Here is an 18,126-nt window from a genome sequence, read left to right as displayed (position 1 = left end):
AGATGTACATGCGTGAAACAGGTGCACGCGTGAAGGTGTACACTCGTCAAACAGGTGTACATACACACATGAAAGCACCCGACATGAAGGGCTGTCTTTGGGAGCCTAGTTTTTAGACATCTCCCTCACCCTTTTAACATCTGCACGATCACAAACACAGCACGCCACACTACTGAGGGGAAGCCCCAGCTTCTCATGGGGGCACATGAGGCTTTTTATTTATGCCACAGGTTGCATCACTACATTCTAGAACTGCAAGGCCCCCCACTGCCAGGACTGGGTCAGGTCCACCCTGTGCTCCAAGGACCAGGCCGCCTGCCAGCCCACACGGACCTGCCCCTCGGATGGTGCGGCTGCTTCTAAAACAGAGGCTCAGCCCCACCCAGAGACCTGCAGTACCTGTTATTAAATCAAGACTTGGCTGTGGGTAAACGTGAAGATTTTTATTAAACATGACTCTGGAACATTCAAAGGACCATAACTGAATGCTCCTTTCACAGCCACGGCGTGTCCAGACGCTCATGGAGAAGGCCAGGGCGTGGGAACCCACGGAGCCCCGACAAAGCAGACTCGGAGCTGAGTGGCGCAGTTAGCACCGATTTTGTTTGACACTTGCCTTTTATATTCAGAATAAAATAAAAAACAAGACGCAAAAGTAGCTCACATTCTATTTCAATTCTCTATTTTTGTAGTAACTGGGCCCCTTTCCCTCTGCTTTCCCAGCCAAGCGATAAATAGGCCCAGCTGGGATTTGTCAAAGTCTAGACCTCTGTTGTAGAGTAAGTGAGGAGGGTAGGGAGGGGAGCAGGAGTGGTGAGGAAGATTGGGGGACAGGGAGGGACAAAGGAAAGGAGAGAGAGAGAGAAACCCCCGAGGACTGGAGGCAGGAGGGATGCTCCCTGGCAGCCTCAGGTTCCCCATTCCAAGGTAACTGAGCTGGCATCACGCACGCGGTACCATCATATGACTTGGCTGACACACGCCAGAATGACAACAAAATGCTTGAGGAGAAGACTAAGCACCAGCATCTTCAGATTAAGGTAGTGTCCCGGTTTCACGCTTGCCTTGTATGACATTGTATGAATTGTAAAGATAACGCATTTTCTTACCAGCCACGCTGTTCCCCAAATACTAACTATAACAAAGATCAGACAGCATCTGAGTACTGAGCGTGTGTTAAGCCCGGTGAGGTAGGCATCATTTACTTTGCTAGAGAAAGAAACAGGCTCTGAGAGAAACTTCCTGAGGCCAGGCAGCTGTCTCCAAACCCACCTCGTGCCTCCTGACCCTGAAGGTGGAGGACCCAAGTCATTCACGTCAATAATTTACCTACATGCATGTCAGATTGAGATTCAGCCCCCAGATCTAATCATCTCTATGCAGGAATGTGTCAGGAAGGTATACAATTCTATGAGTTCGAGCTGGGGGAACAAAGGCAGGCACCCTCGACACAGATGTAGGGCGGAGGTGGGCGCCCAGCGCAGGAGCATGTCCAGCCCTGCCCAGTCACACAGCCACCCTGCCATGCCAGTGCAGGAGCCGCCACCGCGTCTCGGGGAAAAGCAGCTTCTCCTGCACAGGAATCTACCCCTGAAAGTGTGTTCCTGAGAAGGTGTGGACCAACATCTCAGAAATTAGACACCGTGTAACACGCTTATCTATACAGGCTGCCTATGTCAGGGAATCACCAATAATTCCCATCTCGCCATCAATTATTTCTGGTAAATACTGATTATTCTAAGTTAACTGAGGCAACACAAGAACAATATAATGCAAATGTCAGAGTCAATCAGCTCCACCTGCTGAAGAGCTGGGACTAATGATGAAACCTAAGGAATCCTGGAGAACGCAGCAGGATCCCAGACCACGCGGACCACCCCAGCCTCCTTCCACAGGAGAGTTAGTCGTGGGGCCAAGGAACGGCTTTCCAAGGAATCTCAGAGGATCTCAAGGTCTTGAAAGTTTAATGGGAATTGAATATTTGCATCTGAGTCACACGAGCACATTAAAAGTAAAATTTCCTCTTTCCACTAGAATTATGAGCTTGCGGCAGCGACACTGGCTGTATCTCATGCTCGTGAGAGGTTTGGGCACAGCCGTGCATCTCTGGTGAATCATTTATAATAATGAAAGAAGTGCTTGGGCCCTCGATCCAGGACCACAGACCCTACCAACGAGGGTCTAAACAGGACAAGCCTCGGCCTTGAGAGGCTGGTGTCCATTGGGGCTGGGAGGAGCACCAAGGAAACTCAGGGGCAAGCCCCACCCAAGCTCAGCATGTCCTACCCCACGCAGTCGACATCAGCCACAGGGATCTTTTGTTCTTTTTTGTTCAGGAAGGAACATATTAAAAAGCCCGGGGCCCAGGGCCTGGACTCCTCAAAGCTCTCCACAGAGCCGGGTTAATTGGCACCTTCCGTCATGTTAAAATCAACTATATATGGCTGCTGAGGGCATCTCAGAGCAGGTGCAACGCTGAGCTTTCTTGCTGTCTGGGGAAAGCAGGAATTCCAGGCCTCTGCCTTCCTACCTCCCCAGTGGCTCTAGCCCAGATGAGCTCAACTTCTCCCAGGTGAGGAGCACAGAAAAGCTTCCCACATGCCCCTCAGGTCACACACGAGCGGTGCAGACCCTTGCACCTTGGCACGAGCCCTCCCAGAGGCAGAAGCCCAGCCCTGTGGCCCCGGCCTGGCAGGAGGCAGCTGCTGGGGCCCCTGCTCAGGGTTCAGCACAGCGAGGTCCAGCCACAGCAGGTGAGACATCCACCATCCGGCCATTCATCTTTAACCTAAAACAGACACAGGAATTTGGCAAGGGGTTCCTTCCCCTGACAAACCCATCCTTCCTGTTCTCATCTCTCCCTCCTGCCCCAGTACTGCGCCCAAGGCCACCCAGCACTGCGCCCAAGGCCTGACTCCCAGTTTCACAGGGAATCCAAGACAATTAAGAATTTGAGAAACTGGGAGCTACACAGAAAATGAGTCGGTAAAGCCAGTGTCCACTGATCCTCCCCTCCCCACAGCGGAGAACAGTCCTCGGGATAAAATCCACGGGGCAGGGAAGACGCGATCAAGGTGGGCAGGACAGAGGAGCCACAAAGCAGGTGGTTCGGAGAACAAGGCCACGTGAACACAAAGCTAAAGTGCTCAGCGGCTGGAAGACAAAACACAGGAGACAGAAACACTGACCATTTAAAAAGAAAAGAAAAAAAAAGCCTCACTCTTAAGAGTCCATCAAGATTTAAGTTCTCAAGTCACAATGTATCAGCACAGACTTCTCATAATGCCTGAAACTTGGCGCAGTAAACACGTGAATCAGTTCTCCCAAGTCCATCGTTTTCTTTGATGAGCCTCTTGAGTCTCAGGCTGGTTTCAAAGTAAGCCCTTCTCTGCTTGTTGATGACTTAATAATTAACATACTTGAAAACACATTGACTTCCAAATTAATCTGCTAATAAAATATTAATTACTACACTGGCTGTTATCCACAGAAAAAAACAATCACTTTCTGGTTTTAAAAACATTAGAATTCGAAGCCCCTTTGCCCATCTGAACAGCCCCTGCTTTTGACAAGGGCATTCCAAAGCTAATCTGAAAAACTAGTCCAGGCCATGATTGCTGGGGGGTCGGACTTGCCTCATCACCCCACCTCCCTTCTGGAATTAGACAGAACTTAGACGCTTAGTCTGATGGGAAACATTTACAATCTATTCTCTCCAAAGCTACCTGGAGGATTTCCTCCACATGACAAAGCCTTGGTCTCCACAACCCCTTATCTGACAACTCTCTTAACCAACTGTCAATCAGGAAATTTTCAAATCTACCTATGACCTGGACACCCCTGCTTCCAGTTGTCCCACCTTTCCAGACCAAACCCATGTACATCTTACTTTTATTTGATTGATTGTCTTATGTCTCCCTAAAAGCTATAAAACCAGGCTGGGCTCTGACCACCTCGGGAATATGTTCTTAGGATCTCCTGAGGGCAGTATCAAGGGCCATGGTAACTCATTTGGCTCAGAATAAATCTCCAAATGCTTCACAGAGTTTGACTCTTTGCTGACACGGTACCTTTCATGGGTATTCATCTGGGGGACTCACAATCAACCGGAGGCATCAGCTGCCCACTGTGCAGAAGTCTCTGCAGGACTGAGCCTCTGGCACGGGGACTCCAACCCCTGAAGCAGCAGCTGTCTCACGTCGCATGGCCTGATAGACCTGCACCTCCAGGGCTTCTCATTTCAGAGTCTCAGCAACAAATCTACCAAACGTGATCAACATCACAGAATATTCCTCGGGGCTTTTGGCTGTTGTTTCTCCCCAGGTTTACTCTAGAACCAGAATGGCAACACTGGGAACAGGATGGTTCTCAGTCACCGACCCTCCTGGTAAATACACTGTCTCCAAGGCCCTTTCCCGCCAGTCACAGCTTCCTTCATGTCAGGCTCGAAGGCCACCTCCCCAAGAAGGAAATCTCTTCAATCCAGCAATCACAGCTCCTGTTCCCATCTAGAGCTTGTCTGCCAGGAAGGGAAGACTCCTCATTCCAGAGACAGCAGGTGCCACAAACTCAGGGTATTAGCCATTGCGAAGGCAAACACTCATGAAATTAATAGACTTTTTCCTCCTTGGATACTGACGTTTTCTCTTCTGGAGGTCAGCCAAGGCCATCTGCACGAGTCACGAGCGTGATGGCTCCAGCCCCTCCTTCAGTGTCAGGAGTGTGGCTCCACTCTGAGACCCTCCTGCATCAGCCAGGCCATGCACCTGTTCCCACGACTGCTGTCAGCGGACTACAGCGATTCTAAGATAGTCAGCAAGCTGACGTTCCGAAGAAAGCATTTTAAAGAAAAACGTGTAAGTTTTATTGCATGAAACCAGCTACATCTTTTGCTACTCCAGAGGCTTGTTTTGCTTTCCTCAAGGTTCTCTACAATGATCCTGACAGTCAAGGTTCCCAGTTACAGGCAGAGGGTTGGGCAGGCCGCGTCTGATGTGTAACACACACAGAGGATCCACGTCAAAGGATTTTCCCTGTTCACCAACATCATCAGGACAAACTTTAAACAGTAATAATCTGCCTGTCTGGAAAACTGAGCTCACTTGAGGACTAATGCAACAAATGTATTTGACAAAGTTGCAGGTGGACGTTTTAGTGAATGAATCACCATTTCAAGGAGGATAAAGGCTCACTATTCAAAGGCATGTTTTTGTCAAGTTTTCTAATTTCAGCTTCATGCATTTAAATCATGAAGTGAGACTTGTACCTGATACATTACAGAATCTCTACAAAATAGACAAAATTCCAATTCTGTACCTTCACTCTCATTCTTTTCCATATGTGTACAGATGGTCGTAATTTAAGTTGGCATTCCAACAGGATTTCTAAATTAAACTGTCTTCTACTTTAAACACTACGTGTTAAACATTACACGTGCCATTGTTCAACATTTATAGCAGGGTCTGTATGGCCCATTTTAAAGATTTCTTCCTCACTAAAAACAAGCGTTTAAACAATAAACGGTTTACTCTAAAATATTCTAGAGACAGAGATACATTTGGAGAGTGGACACACTTAACACAGAAGTCCGCAACATCAAACAGGCACAACCAGCAGTGAGGGTGGAAAGGGCGCCATGTGAGTGCCCCTAAAAACACACACAAGCCTGGCTGCTTAAAAGGAATGAATATAGCTCAACACTCCCATGTGAACATTGATGTGTCTACTGCCTTACAGAATCCTCCTAGCTGAGCTGCAGGAATCTTCTTTGGAACCTTTTCTCACCTACACTGCCTACAGGTGCCCACTGGGCTCCCTGGGCAGTATCATGTCTTTGTTTAGAATATCACACTATTTGGAGGCCTGTTTAATCCCAAGTCAGAGCCTTATCATAACTCAGACACCATCCCTCAGGGCTTGTGGGCCAACTTCGGCTAATGCAGGCTGCTCCACAGTGCCCTGCAGATGGGCTTGGTGCATCCACACGATTTTAGGATTTGGGGCTGCAGTTTTCTGCAGTCACAGATGCGGACTTACATATTCATCATGACTGAAGGCAGCACGCATTTTTATGTTCCTTCTGTAATGGTAATAATCATGGCAACATTTCCTCGATCCTTAGAAAAGCCTCCTAACAGCAGTTGCATTCCACCCCCTTCCTTAAAATTAATAGAATTTACCAAACTAGGTGAAATCAGTCTTCATGAGAAAGTGAGAAATCAGTGTTCACACAATGGCATAGTAGCTGGGCATAGAGTGTACGTCAACATCCCAAACTAAGCACCCATCACAGTTATTCCCAACTCGCAGGAAAGCTAGAAAATTTAGAAGGCTTAAAACATAATTTTAAATGAAAATAACAAGAAATCAAAGTTTTTGAGGAGCATTTGTTAGCCAAGCAAGGAAAGCCATTAACCAGTGCTGATTACATTGCATTTGATTACAGCAGCCAAAGACGTGTCCAGAGGAAGAGACTTTTAAAGATTAGTCTTTCGGTAAGAATGGTTGCTTAACAAGTTCAGACTACTGGGGTACACCAATTATCAATTAAAAAGCAAGGCAAACTAGTGTGAGTCATTTTCCTTAATCCTTAATGCGTCAAAAATTACCACATTGGCCAAGCTGGTCTCCAACTCCTGACCTCAGGTGATCTGCCCGCCCCGGTCTCCCAAAGTGCTGGGATTACAGGCGTGAGCCACCACGCCTGGCTGAGAACTGTTTGACAGAGGCTGAGGGGAGGCTCCTGTCCCTTCCTGGGACATCCACATCCCACCCAGTTTCCCATATCGACTATGACACTCGAAGCATCACAGCAAGGGCAGCTGCATCCCCGCAGTTCTCTGCACTCATGCCACAGCTGCGTGAGCAGCCGCAGCCCTGGAGCTGCCACTCAGCCTTATCGTGCTGGCACAAGCACATCAGAAACTACCAAGCCCCCAAGAGGGAGGATTGGGGACCCAGGGGAGTGAACCAGGAGGGAGGAATGTGGCCCAGGAGAGTAGGGAGGAGTGGGGGCCCTGGGGAGTGAACTATGAGGGAGGCGTGGGGGCTCAGGGCAGTGAACAAGGAGGGAGGCGTGGGGGCCCAGGGCAGTGAACCAGGAGGGAGGAGGGTGGAGTTCGGCCCAAGGAGTGAACCAGGAGGGAGAAGTGTGGTCCAGGGGAGTGAGTCAGGAGGGAGGAGGGAGGAAAGCGGTACAGGGAATGAAGCAGAAGGCTCTGGGGGTAGCAAGTTCACACACCACAAATACCTCCCAATCCATCCGCGTGCAGGGAGGGGATGGAAACCACACAGGACCTGCAGCACTTTCTCCTCGCAGATGAGGAGTGAGGATACCGACTCATGCACAAAATCAGAACTAAATTTCTACCACGGTGGGGAGACGCTTCATAGACCCAAATGGGTACAAAAAGAAACCAATCATACAAGATCAGTGGATGGAATGGGATCAGAAATTTAAGCCTGTAATGAGTTTTCAGAAAAAACTTCACTTTATCTGCAAGATGACTGCAGCTCTGCTTGATCATTTCTGCAAATGTCTAACTCATGATGAGCCATCTCAGAGCCGTTCAAGAGGAGTAACAAAATCAAAACGCCACGGCATCCTCCGTATTTTAGATAGCCTGCAACAGTATGGAAATGAGCAGTGGTGCCAGAGCTTTCAAGTTTGTTTGAAGTAAATTCCAGCATCAGGGCAGCATCTTCCTGGCTGAAGCAATGAGGTAGGCTCCTGTTCACCGCATGGGAGTCCAGCTTTCAGCTAAGCTGCTGTTAAGGGTCTGCAAACCATGATCCCCGACCGAGCCTTGGACAGGGATTTTTACACGTTGAAGTTTTCACAAAAGAAATATATGCAGAGACTTCTGTGGCCCTCAAAGCATAACACGTTGCCTACTCTGCCCTTTACAGGAGCTTCTAGCTTTGCTGTCAGTTACAAAGTGTTTCTATAAAATAATGTCACTGATTCTCAAGCATGCCAGCAAAAGTCACACTTCTCAACAACCCTCAATGGAGATGCACCATCCTGTGTTTCACACAGATTTTAGATTTTTAAAAGCCAAAATCAGGGAGGTAATTCAGCTAAGTATTATAGTAACACAATTTGAGATACTTAATGATGTGTGACAACAGAATACTTGGCATTCCTGTGAGGCAATAAACTAGCTCAAACACAAAATAACAAATCAAAGCATGTTTTGGCCTCTCAAAGTGATCAGTGAAATTGGAAATAACATTCAGTTAAATGACACTAAAAAAAAAAAAAAAAAAAAGCACAAACAAAACAAATACTACTACACCATCACTCCTTAAATTTATTTAACTACTGCTGCCAAATAAAATGGAGAGACTTCTTACTGCAGGGTAATAATCGGCCATTGTCATCATGAAATAGACCGCTGTGCAGGCTCAGGCCCTCCAGCCCACAAAGGCAGGGGGAGGGAGGAGAAACGATGGCCAGAAACAAAGGGACAGGGCAACCATGACCTAGTCAGCAATTGTACCCTCCCACCTTTCTTCTGGACTTACAATTTTGGAGCCATCTGGGTTTACCTTCCTATGTCCATAAGTCAGCAAGTTCTCGAAGCCAGAAATCTACAATGCTTCTGGCAGCCAAGTCCTCTCGGCCTTCCCCCCATGTTTTAGGGCCTCATCAGCTCACCCCTGGATAGTATCAATGGCCTCGGAGCTCCAGTCAACCTTGCACTCCACAGACTCAAGTATGCCAAGAGCCACTCCAGGCTGCCACTGCCATGACCAAAGGCTTTCAGAGACAGTCGCCAGCACTGCACAAATCCATGTGGCTTCACCAGGCGCAAAGCGGCTCCAGCATTCCATCCAGTCTGTCGCTGCTACCATAGCTGTGAGTCTAGGATGTGTCAGGAAGGGAAGGAAGACACCATGTACCTCATCTCATTTAAGCTTCAGTGTCACAAGGTGGATTTTGTCGTGCCCGTTTTATGGATCAGGAAAGTTTTAAGGAGGGCAAGCACAGGGCCCTGCTGACACAAGAGCAAGACCCGCAGAGGCCTGGGCATGACCCCCGTCCCACGCTCCCTGGGTCCTGATATCCACTCCTCCCCCGTGGGAGCCTGATCCTGGGTCTGCCTGAATTGCTACCATTCCTAAGACACGACTCACGTCTGTCCACCTCCTCCTTTATCTGTTTCCCGCAGCCCAGAGGCGTGTGTGCTCTTCCATCCAGACAGACATCACACTTCAGCACCTGCATCTGACATCACTTCAGCCAAAAGCTTCTCTCAAACCTCCCCCCACACCTGCCGGTCACACAGGTCTGCACCCATCACCTTTCTCACACGAATTCTCACATATTCCTGTGTAGCACCATCCAACTGATGATAGTCTGAGAGGAGGAAGCTTTGTAGATAAATCCACTTTCTACTTTGCTCCCAGTCCTCGGTCTTGCGTCTTGGATGAGGCAACCGATTAACAGCAATTTCATTTCAGCACAACATTTCCATTTGAAGAAACGCAGAGCATAGGGCTCTGGTCATAATTAAAAGCTTGTTTCATTTGTCATTTGAAATTCCATGTACTGCTGCAACAGCAGCACCCCCTCCTCGCCAGGCTCTGCCCTAAGGACATCTTTCCTGGCAGTGAGAGCCCCGCAGGTTTCCCAGCGCCTCGGGCTGCAGCTTCCACGCTGGGCCGGCACTGACAGGACCGGAATGGTGCCCCCAACAACTACAGGATTGGAAGCTGGTCGACTGCTCTGTAGGATGGAGACATGTTAGTAATCCCCGACATTTCCACTGACAGGCTGCTCAGGTAAACTGGGAAAAATCCACAAACTAGAAAGAATCCATGGGGAGGAGCACTTCTCTCTCCAACCTGGCAGCAAACGGTGGCTGTGCAGACGATCTCTTCAGGAAAACTATCGACTGTATCTCAGGTCAACAACAGCCCCGCTGAGGGCCAAAAAATCAGCTCCCCCTGGCCCTCACTTCCTAAGGGTCAACCCTCCCAGGCCACCTCTCCTGGAAGATCAGCTCTGACGCACCCACGACGGTCAGGAACCGGCTCTGGGACACATTTCCCAGGCTCCTGCCCACCGCCCTCTCTCTTCTTCCTCCTCCATCTCCCTCTTCACTCCCATCCACCCTCCCCCCCTTTCGCTTCCCTTCTCTCCTTTCCTCTCCCTCCCTCATGTCCTTTCAGCCCTCACCTTCCTCACTGCACTTCCCTATGCAACTCAGCGGATGCATTCTCAGGTCAGTAGAGTTTTCTTTCACTCTGTTTTTATTGCAATGATCATTCTTAATGAACAGAAACCTGTTTCGGACCATGTGGATGCCACCTCCTGACCAACTGCTGCCCCGTGGCTCCGTGTCCACTCAGTGACCTCACGGCGCAGGTGCCCAACAGTATGGCTGTGACCAGGGGTAGCAACATGGGACATGAGAGAGGTATCCCAGCCAAGAGGCCCTGCAAAGCCTCCCCGGCAAACCGGAGCAAGGCCCAGGGCGGTAGGGAGAGCGCCGTGCTCACGATGTAGGCAGTTCAGCTTCCGCAAACTGTCCATCGACTGCAACTTACTTTGTTTCCATGGTTACAAAAGAACCATAAGCATTCTGAAATATGTTCTTGGTTTCATGTGTTGCGAAATCTAAGCAACATTATAAGAAAAATCACTGAATTCTGCCTGAGGCTCTAGGGGTGTTTTCCTCTCTGAAAGGAGCCCCCTTCCAGGACTTGGGATTGAGTGACAGCCTTCAAAATCACGGTTATCCTGGTGGTAACAGGGAACTCCTCAGCCCGCCAGGAGCTGGGGCCCTCGACAGCCCCCATGGCTCCAGACGCCAGTGTTCTAAGGATCACACATGTGCAGATAGCAAAGCTTGCTGCACACACGCCAGGTGCTAACAAGCCCCAAACGTCTCACTCATACTTGCTAACCACATCGCTTCTCTCAGCCTCCACGGCGTTTCACACTCTGCCTTTATATAGAGATGAACCATGCGTCCTGAGCGCTACAAAGATTCAACTCCTTCCGGGAAGAGGGGTGCATCTTTCCATCACGGGGTCCTCACTCCAGCTGGCACAGGATTTGCAGAGTGGGCGAGTCTAATGTTGATGACACTTTCTCAATATTCCCTTCACACCCCTCCAAAAACAAGAGTGCTGCCAGCTTCTTACCGACGTTGTAATGAGCAAAATATTTTTCTCTTATTTGTCACTTTTTAACGTAATACTAGTGAAGAATGTGACTCTGCATGTACACTGTAAGCACCCACACCGTGAACATTCTGCCCTCCTGTGACTGTATTCACAGGTCACAAGGACAAAACTTCTCCATAGTAGCCTATATATATATATATATATATATATATATATTTATATTTATATTTATATATATATATATTTTTAACATGACTTCCACTCATCTGAAAGTCACAGATGTAGCTTTTCCTTCATAAAAAGATCCAAATGATACACAAACCAGGTTTAATAAACACATTGGTCCAGGTGGGAAAATGACCCCTCAGTCTCCCTCCCCTCAAAGACCAGGGCAGCCAGGAAACTGCGCTCTCCAGTAAATGACAGCCGGCAGGATTCCCTAAATAAGCAGCCAGAAGATTCCCATCTCGCAGAGCACACCTTTCAAGACTCAAGATGCCCCCGCTCCCTGAATATCCGACGAAGAACAGGGCTACCCAACGGAGGACTGAGGCAGTAAACAAACATGTATTTGGCCGGGGGCGGCGGCTTATGCTTGTAATCCCAGAACTTTGGGAGAAGGAGGCAGGCAGATCACAAGGTCAGGCGATCGAGACCATCCTGGCTAACACGATGAAACCCCCGTCTCTACCAAAAATACAAAAAATTAGCCAGGCGTGCTGGCGGGCACCTGTAGTCCCACGTACTCGGGAGGCTGAGGCAGGAGAATGGCGTGAAGCCAGGAGGCGGAGTTTGCAGAGAGTAAGATCACACCACTGCACTCCAGCCTCGGCGACAGAGCAAGACTCTGTCTGAAAAAAATAAAATAAATAAAATTTTAAAAGTTTTCAGCAAATAGCATCATCGACCCACAAATGAGAGGTACCGTTTTCATTCTAGGAGGGAAACACTACAAAGCACGTATACTTTAGCCCTGTAAGTGAATTCTTCGGGCATTCCTGTGTCCGCTATCAAATGCAGCACATCACCTCAAAAGGCAAAGTTCTATAAGTCACATCCAAGGAAGGGAAAAATCATTCTAAGTTTTAGCCATCCAGTAAGAACCTGATCCAGAGAAGCCTACTTGTTCCAGACTCTAAGCGGCAATATATTGCTACAATGTAATGAAAACAAAGGGATAATTAAGAAGATTTCAATGCTAATAAAAGGCAAAAACATAATTAGATTTATTCTACTCTAGACAGAGCAGCCGGGCAGTTCACCCATACGTTATGAACGTTGCTGTTTTTCAGACAGGGTCCCAACTCTGTCAAGGCTTGACAGCAGGGGCGTGATCTCCACTCACTGCAAGGTCCGCCTCCCAGGCTCAAGCGATTCTCTTCAGCCTCTGGAGTAGCCGGGACTACAGGTGTGCAGCCATCATGCCCAGCTAATTTGTGTGTTTTCCGTAGAGATGGGATTTCACCAGGTTGCCCAGGCTGGTTCCCTGGGTCTCGAGTTCCGAGGCTCAAGCAATCCGCCCGCCTCGGCCTCCCAAAGCGCTGGGATTACAGGCGTGAGCCATCACGCCTGGCCCATTTTTTTTTCTTTCCTTTTTAAGCGATTAATGTGCTTCAGAGTCTTGTAGGCATTTAAAAAAAAAAAAAAGAAAAGAACAAGCAAATTCTGTAAGGGAAAGAAACCATTAACATGTTTTACACACCTCAAAACTCAAAACAGAAATACTAAGAATAAAATGTATTTTATTCACAGAGGCATTCTTAAAGTTCTGTAAAAGTGACACCATGGACACCACCACATCACAGACGAGTGTGGCAGGACTGCTCAGATTCAGAACACAGTCTAAACAGTCCTCCTGCCACTTTCCTCAGTGGGAACACTTTATTCTGTCTTTTATTCAAATTAAGTATCTTGCAAGGGAGTTGAAGAAAACTGCAGAGCAGATTTTAAAACTTCAATGCTTTTCTCTATTTTCGTCACATTCTGATGCATTTTTACCTACTACACGGCCAATAAGTTTAAAGCTTTTTGCATCGATAAAGACAATGCTCCTTGTAGCAATAGGCTTTTTCTTTTCTATACAAAGATCTATAACTTAAGCTAGTAAACTGGGCATTTCACAAAGATTTTGCACAATTCCTAGCACAGATTTTAGCAATATAAAACCATTATCTTTCTGCAATTAAATAACCAAACATAGGAAACTGCACAGTTAAAATAACCATTCCATTATTTTATATAAACACAAATGATAAAGGAGAGTATGCTTTGGAAAACAGTGTTTCCATAAGCTAATGATGAAGCAGAAGACAGTTCCTCAGCCTCATATGACATTTGACAACCGAAGTACTCTGGCCCAAGCCCAGCCCGGTTAAATGGAGGGGAAGTAAACATGTGACCGACCGTGGTGGGGCACTGTGATAGCCACAGTCCAGGAAAGAACAGCTGACATGTTTCTTCTTCATGGGAAAACTGAAACATACTCGAGACACCTTAATTCTTTAAAACACAGTCTGCCCCAGTACTAACCTTAAGCTCCCATTGATAAAGATTGCGATAACCAGAGGTGTTTATCCAGGCCCTCGAAAATCACGGACATGGTACATACACAACATTTTCAAACACTCAATGCTGCCAGTATGTTAAATGCGCTGTGATACCGGAGGTCTTGTGCAGGACCAGAAGCATCGCAGCCTGGTTACCTTCCTGGTGTTCAATGCTTTGTATGTGCAAAGTCTGCTGTTACAATTTACTGGGCTTAATGTCATTCAGTTTGTCACAGAAGAGAGCTATGACATTTACTTAATTCCACACACAGATTCTCAAGTTCATCTTCCACCAATGACTGCCCTGTCCACAAGACAGCGGAGGGAAGACCCAGGAAAGGCCTGGGAGATGCCAGGTGCTCACAAACTGCTATCAGTCTGCTGGTTCTGGCTTAAAGGAAAACAGACATAGAAGAAACTAAAAGGACTCACTATATCTAATATCACAATGTTCTCAACTTTACCTTAGCCAAAAATAAAAGCGGAATAGCAAAACTACTCCAGGGCATGATTCCAGGGCTAATCTGAAACATGAAATATTTAGAAGACAAAGCTTATTGTGAGTGCAATTAATATACACACAAAACACTGGTTTCGCAAAACCCAGTCTTTGCGATTGCTTTTATAAAAAGTAAAATTCTCATGAGGATCACAAACACTAACTGATTTTCAAATGAAGGGACTGGTAAACTTCAGGGCATATGATTTCTGCCACACACGAGGGGAGCAGTGAGAGAGAAGAGCTAGGATCAAGTGTGCTGAAGCTGTCCTAGGACTGAAATTCAGTTTCTGCCAAAACAAAAACACAGGAGGCTGTCAACTTCGATAGCAAGCTCTGCTTGAGAGCGTCAAGATGCTAAAATTGCAAAGGGGCTTCTCCCTGCTATAGGCACGCGTGATCCTTGCAAAAACATAGCTCAGCATCATCAAAAATCAGGAAAGAACACAAGCTTTCCAGACACGAAATCCAAGAGCAGAAGGGAGCAGAGTCCAAGCTTGCTCGGCAGAACTGTTCCCGGACAACAGCACAGAGGACGTCACAGGGAGGGCAGGGCAAGCAACAGCAGCTTCCGTGATGCCGCAAGCAGGGCCTGAGCCAGGAGAGCAGTCTCCTCCAACCTGAAAGGAGGCGCGAGGAGCCACAGAGAAGTCAATTCAGGGTCTTTTTCAGAAAGGGGCAACAATGAGAAAATCTGGTCTTACCCAACCAGCCCCATCCACGGTAACAGCTAAACTCGCACGTGCGTCTGTCACCTTCCCCACCCCCTCTTGCAGATGCTCTTCCTGCACCCGGGTGCCTGTCTCCGTGCTGCTCCTGAGGCCACACCTGTTGCCATCCAGTAGTGACCACGAATTCACCTTTGTCCGGGCGAAGCAAACGCAGAGTTCACACACTCTTGTACAGGTTTGCTGGCCGAGAATCTAACCGAGCTGTCCAATTCCAGATGTGCTGGTACCAAGGAGAACGCTCGATGTCCGGCATTTATAAACGGTACAGTGGGTTCTCCTGGGAATCCCAGGCAGCCGAACGAGGGAGGGAGCTGTTGCCCTGTTGCCCCGAGCCAAAGCAGCGCTGCGAGGCAAACACCACAGGCCACATCACACTCGAGCACCGACTCTTGACAGTTGCTCGTTTGTGTGTTCAGAGTTCAGGGTACAGGCGACAGACAGGCCTGATCTCAGCCATGGGACAGCAGTGATTGCCCACAAGTCCCGTATCTAAGCCCCGACTTGCCCATCGGCCTTCCTTCAGGAACAATGCCCACCTCACAGTGCTGCCATGAACGCTAAGTCAGCACGTATATACACAACCAGATTCATTGCAATTGTGCTTTCTACCCCAAGTTAATACAACCAGGTGCTATCATCGAGACTGAATAACCAATATTAGAACAGAAGGTCAGGCCAGCGATGGTGGCTCAGACCTGTAATCCCAGCACTTTGGGAAGCTGAGGTGGGTGGATCACTTGAGGTCAGGAGTTGCAGACCAGCTTGGCCAACATGGCAAAACCCCATCTCTACTAAAAATAATTTATCCAGACATGGTGGCACACACCCTGTAACCCCAGCTACTAGGGAGGCTGAGGCATAAGAATCGCTTGAACCTGTGACGTAGAGGTTGCAGTGAATGGAGATTGTACTCCTGGGCTCCACCCTTCCAGCCTGGGTGACAGAGCAAGATTCTAATAAAACAATAAAAGGTCAAGATGAGAACTGATTGCCAAGGTCCACAGTCCATATACTTAAAACATAAAATTCATTAGCTAGTACTTGATCAAGTTGCTGCTTTCTTCATTACAATCTTGTATATCCTTCTAACACGGCTCAAAATGTTTACATTTGAACACACCTCGAGTATAACAAAAAATAAAGTGCCTGTATTTCACAAACGAGCAATTTCCAGTAAGGCTGCATCCTGCTCTAGTTAATCCTTTGACAATGTAAAACTGAGCCATCCTGACATAGCACTGACACATGGTGCAAGAAGAATGACCTCCAATTAAATCGCTAGATTTAGAGAACACGTAAATATAGTTTATCACTAATTCACTAGCCATTAGCAAGATTTTAAAGGAAGAAAAATTATCAGGACTGTAACTAGGAATAAAGGCAAAAATAAACATGAAGAAATTAGTCACGTTTAAATCAATACCCTTTCTGTGAGGCCGTAACAAAGTATACACAGCAGGGGCACAAACTGTCATGCTAAACTGTCACCAAGCTCTCTATGAAGGTAGTAAGAGCGTCCCAAGTCGCAGAGCCTCGTCTTCCTATTTAAACCCTAAACAGCCAACACCACTCAGCATGCAGTGAGAGCTCTGAAAGCTCAGAGGAATGCATGATGGGATGAAGGGCCCTAGCCCTGCCATCACCCTGCTGCTTATTAAAAATATAAAACAAACCCCTGCCTTCAAGGTGCCCAGATCTAACTAGTACAAGGTTTTGCTTTTAACAAGTTAACTACGAATGATGAAGACTCTCAACAGCTGTGCGAAATGTAAGGCAACCTCATAAGAGGAACTTGGCTGAGACTAAACCCAGAGATAGTTTTTTTAACCACAGAAGAGGAAAGAACTGAAGAACCTTACAGAAAGTTGACAGCAATTTCTATTTCTCTATGGTACAACCTGGAATTTACCTTTGAGACAGACTGCCCTTCTGTTCTGAAAAATCAGATTATTCTTGCAATCCTCCATCAGGACTGAAATTCCCAAAGGCATGGAAAACCAAGTACTAATTTTAACCCCCCCCCAAAAAAAAAAAAACTACCTATGATCTTAGATGTGAGATTTAGTATTCTCAAATTCCAAATTTGGAAATATTTTGCACAAAGTCCTTATTTTCCCTGTTTACTTGAAAGCTCTCTATTCTTTTGTCCTAAACATCTTCCTTCTCATCCTTCCAAACAATATCTGAAGATGAACTTACATATCGTTTTCAATGTTACAAAGAAGATACTACATTTGTCATGAACTGTTTATATTCACAGCTCTAGGAGGGATTTTGCTACATCGTGAGGAATAACACGAGGCAGTTAATACGCCACGAATAAAGAACAGTAGAAAGTGGACACATTTCCTGATGAGTGCCGATTTCTCATTGAGCTGCTGACAAAGTTATAATACAGAAAGCTAGACAGCTGCTCTGTTAGTTCTACCTCACTTAAGTGACCGAGTCATTGTTGTTTCGGTTCCCTCTCTCGTCTGGGGATGAGGCACACCTCACAGAGCTGTTTATGATTTCAGGAACACACACATCAATGAAGTGACTGTTCCTAAATCGTTGCAAAGGGTAGAGTAACCTGCCAAATTTCAACTAGGTTGTAACAAACAACTGTTTTCATCCTACACGCTCCGGTGCCAGCGAGATGGTGCGTTCTTGGATCCCTGCGGGAGCCCTATTCCTGGTGCCATAGAGCGCACACACACATTTACATCCACATAATGTACGTATATGGCACACTGTAACACGTGTACCTGCATAGAGCGTACACACATCCGAATACGTGGAGTGTACATGAGTGCACTACGTGCGTACAGAGTGCACACACATCCAGATCCATGTAGGGTACATGCATAGAGTGTACACACATCCAAATATATATAGTGTACAAACAAGTTCACTACGAGTGTACAAGCATAGAGCATACACACATCCATATAGCAAATGTACATAGGTATGCTAACATGTATGTACATGCAGAGCATGCACACACGTCTATATGCATACAGTGTACACAGGTATACTATAACCTGTATGTACATGTATATGGCATACACATGCACATCCGTATGTACACAGGTATGCTATTTGCTATATGTATACACATGCATATAACATACATTCTTATCCAATGTACGTAGGTGCACTACAACATGCATACACATGTGCAGGGTACACATATGCACATGTATACAATGTACATCAGTACACTAACGTATAA

At 47.0% G+C, this 18,126-nt stretch overlaps 1 long non-coding RNA gene across 1 annotated transcript in view; it reads right to left on the bottom strand.

Moving 5' to 3' along the window:
* The window catches only part of LOC144334907 (uncharacterized), a 119,184-nt gene that overhangs the window by 2,529 nt on the left and 98,529 nt on the right, over nt 1-18,126 (bottom strand). The window lies entirely within an intron of this gene.

The sequence above is a fragment of the Macaca mulatta genome, chromosome 15 (assembly GCF_049350105.2).
Source record: "Macaca mulatta isolate MMU2019108-1 chromosome 15, T2T-MMU8v2.0, whole genome shotgun sequence".
Classification (NCBI taxonomy): domain Eukaryota; kingdom Metazoa; phylum Chordata; class Mammalia; order Primates; family Cercopithecidae; genus Macaca; species Macaca mulatta.
Note: the sequence above shows the minus strand (reverse complement) of the source record. Positions and strands in the feature narration are given on the sequence as shown.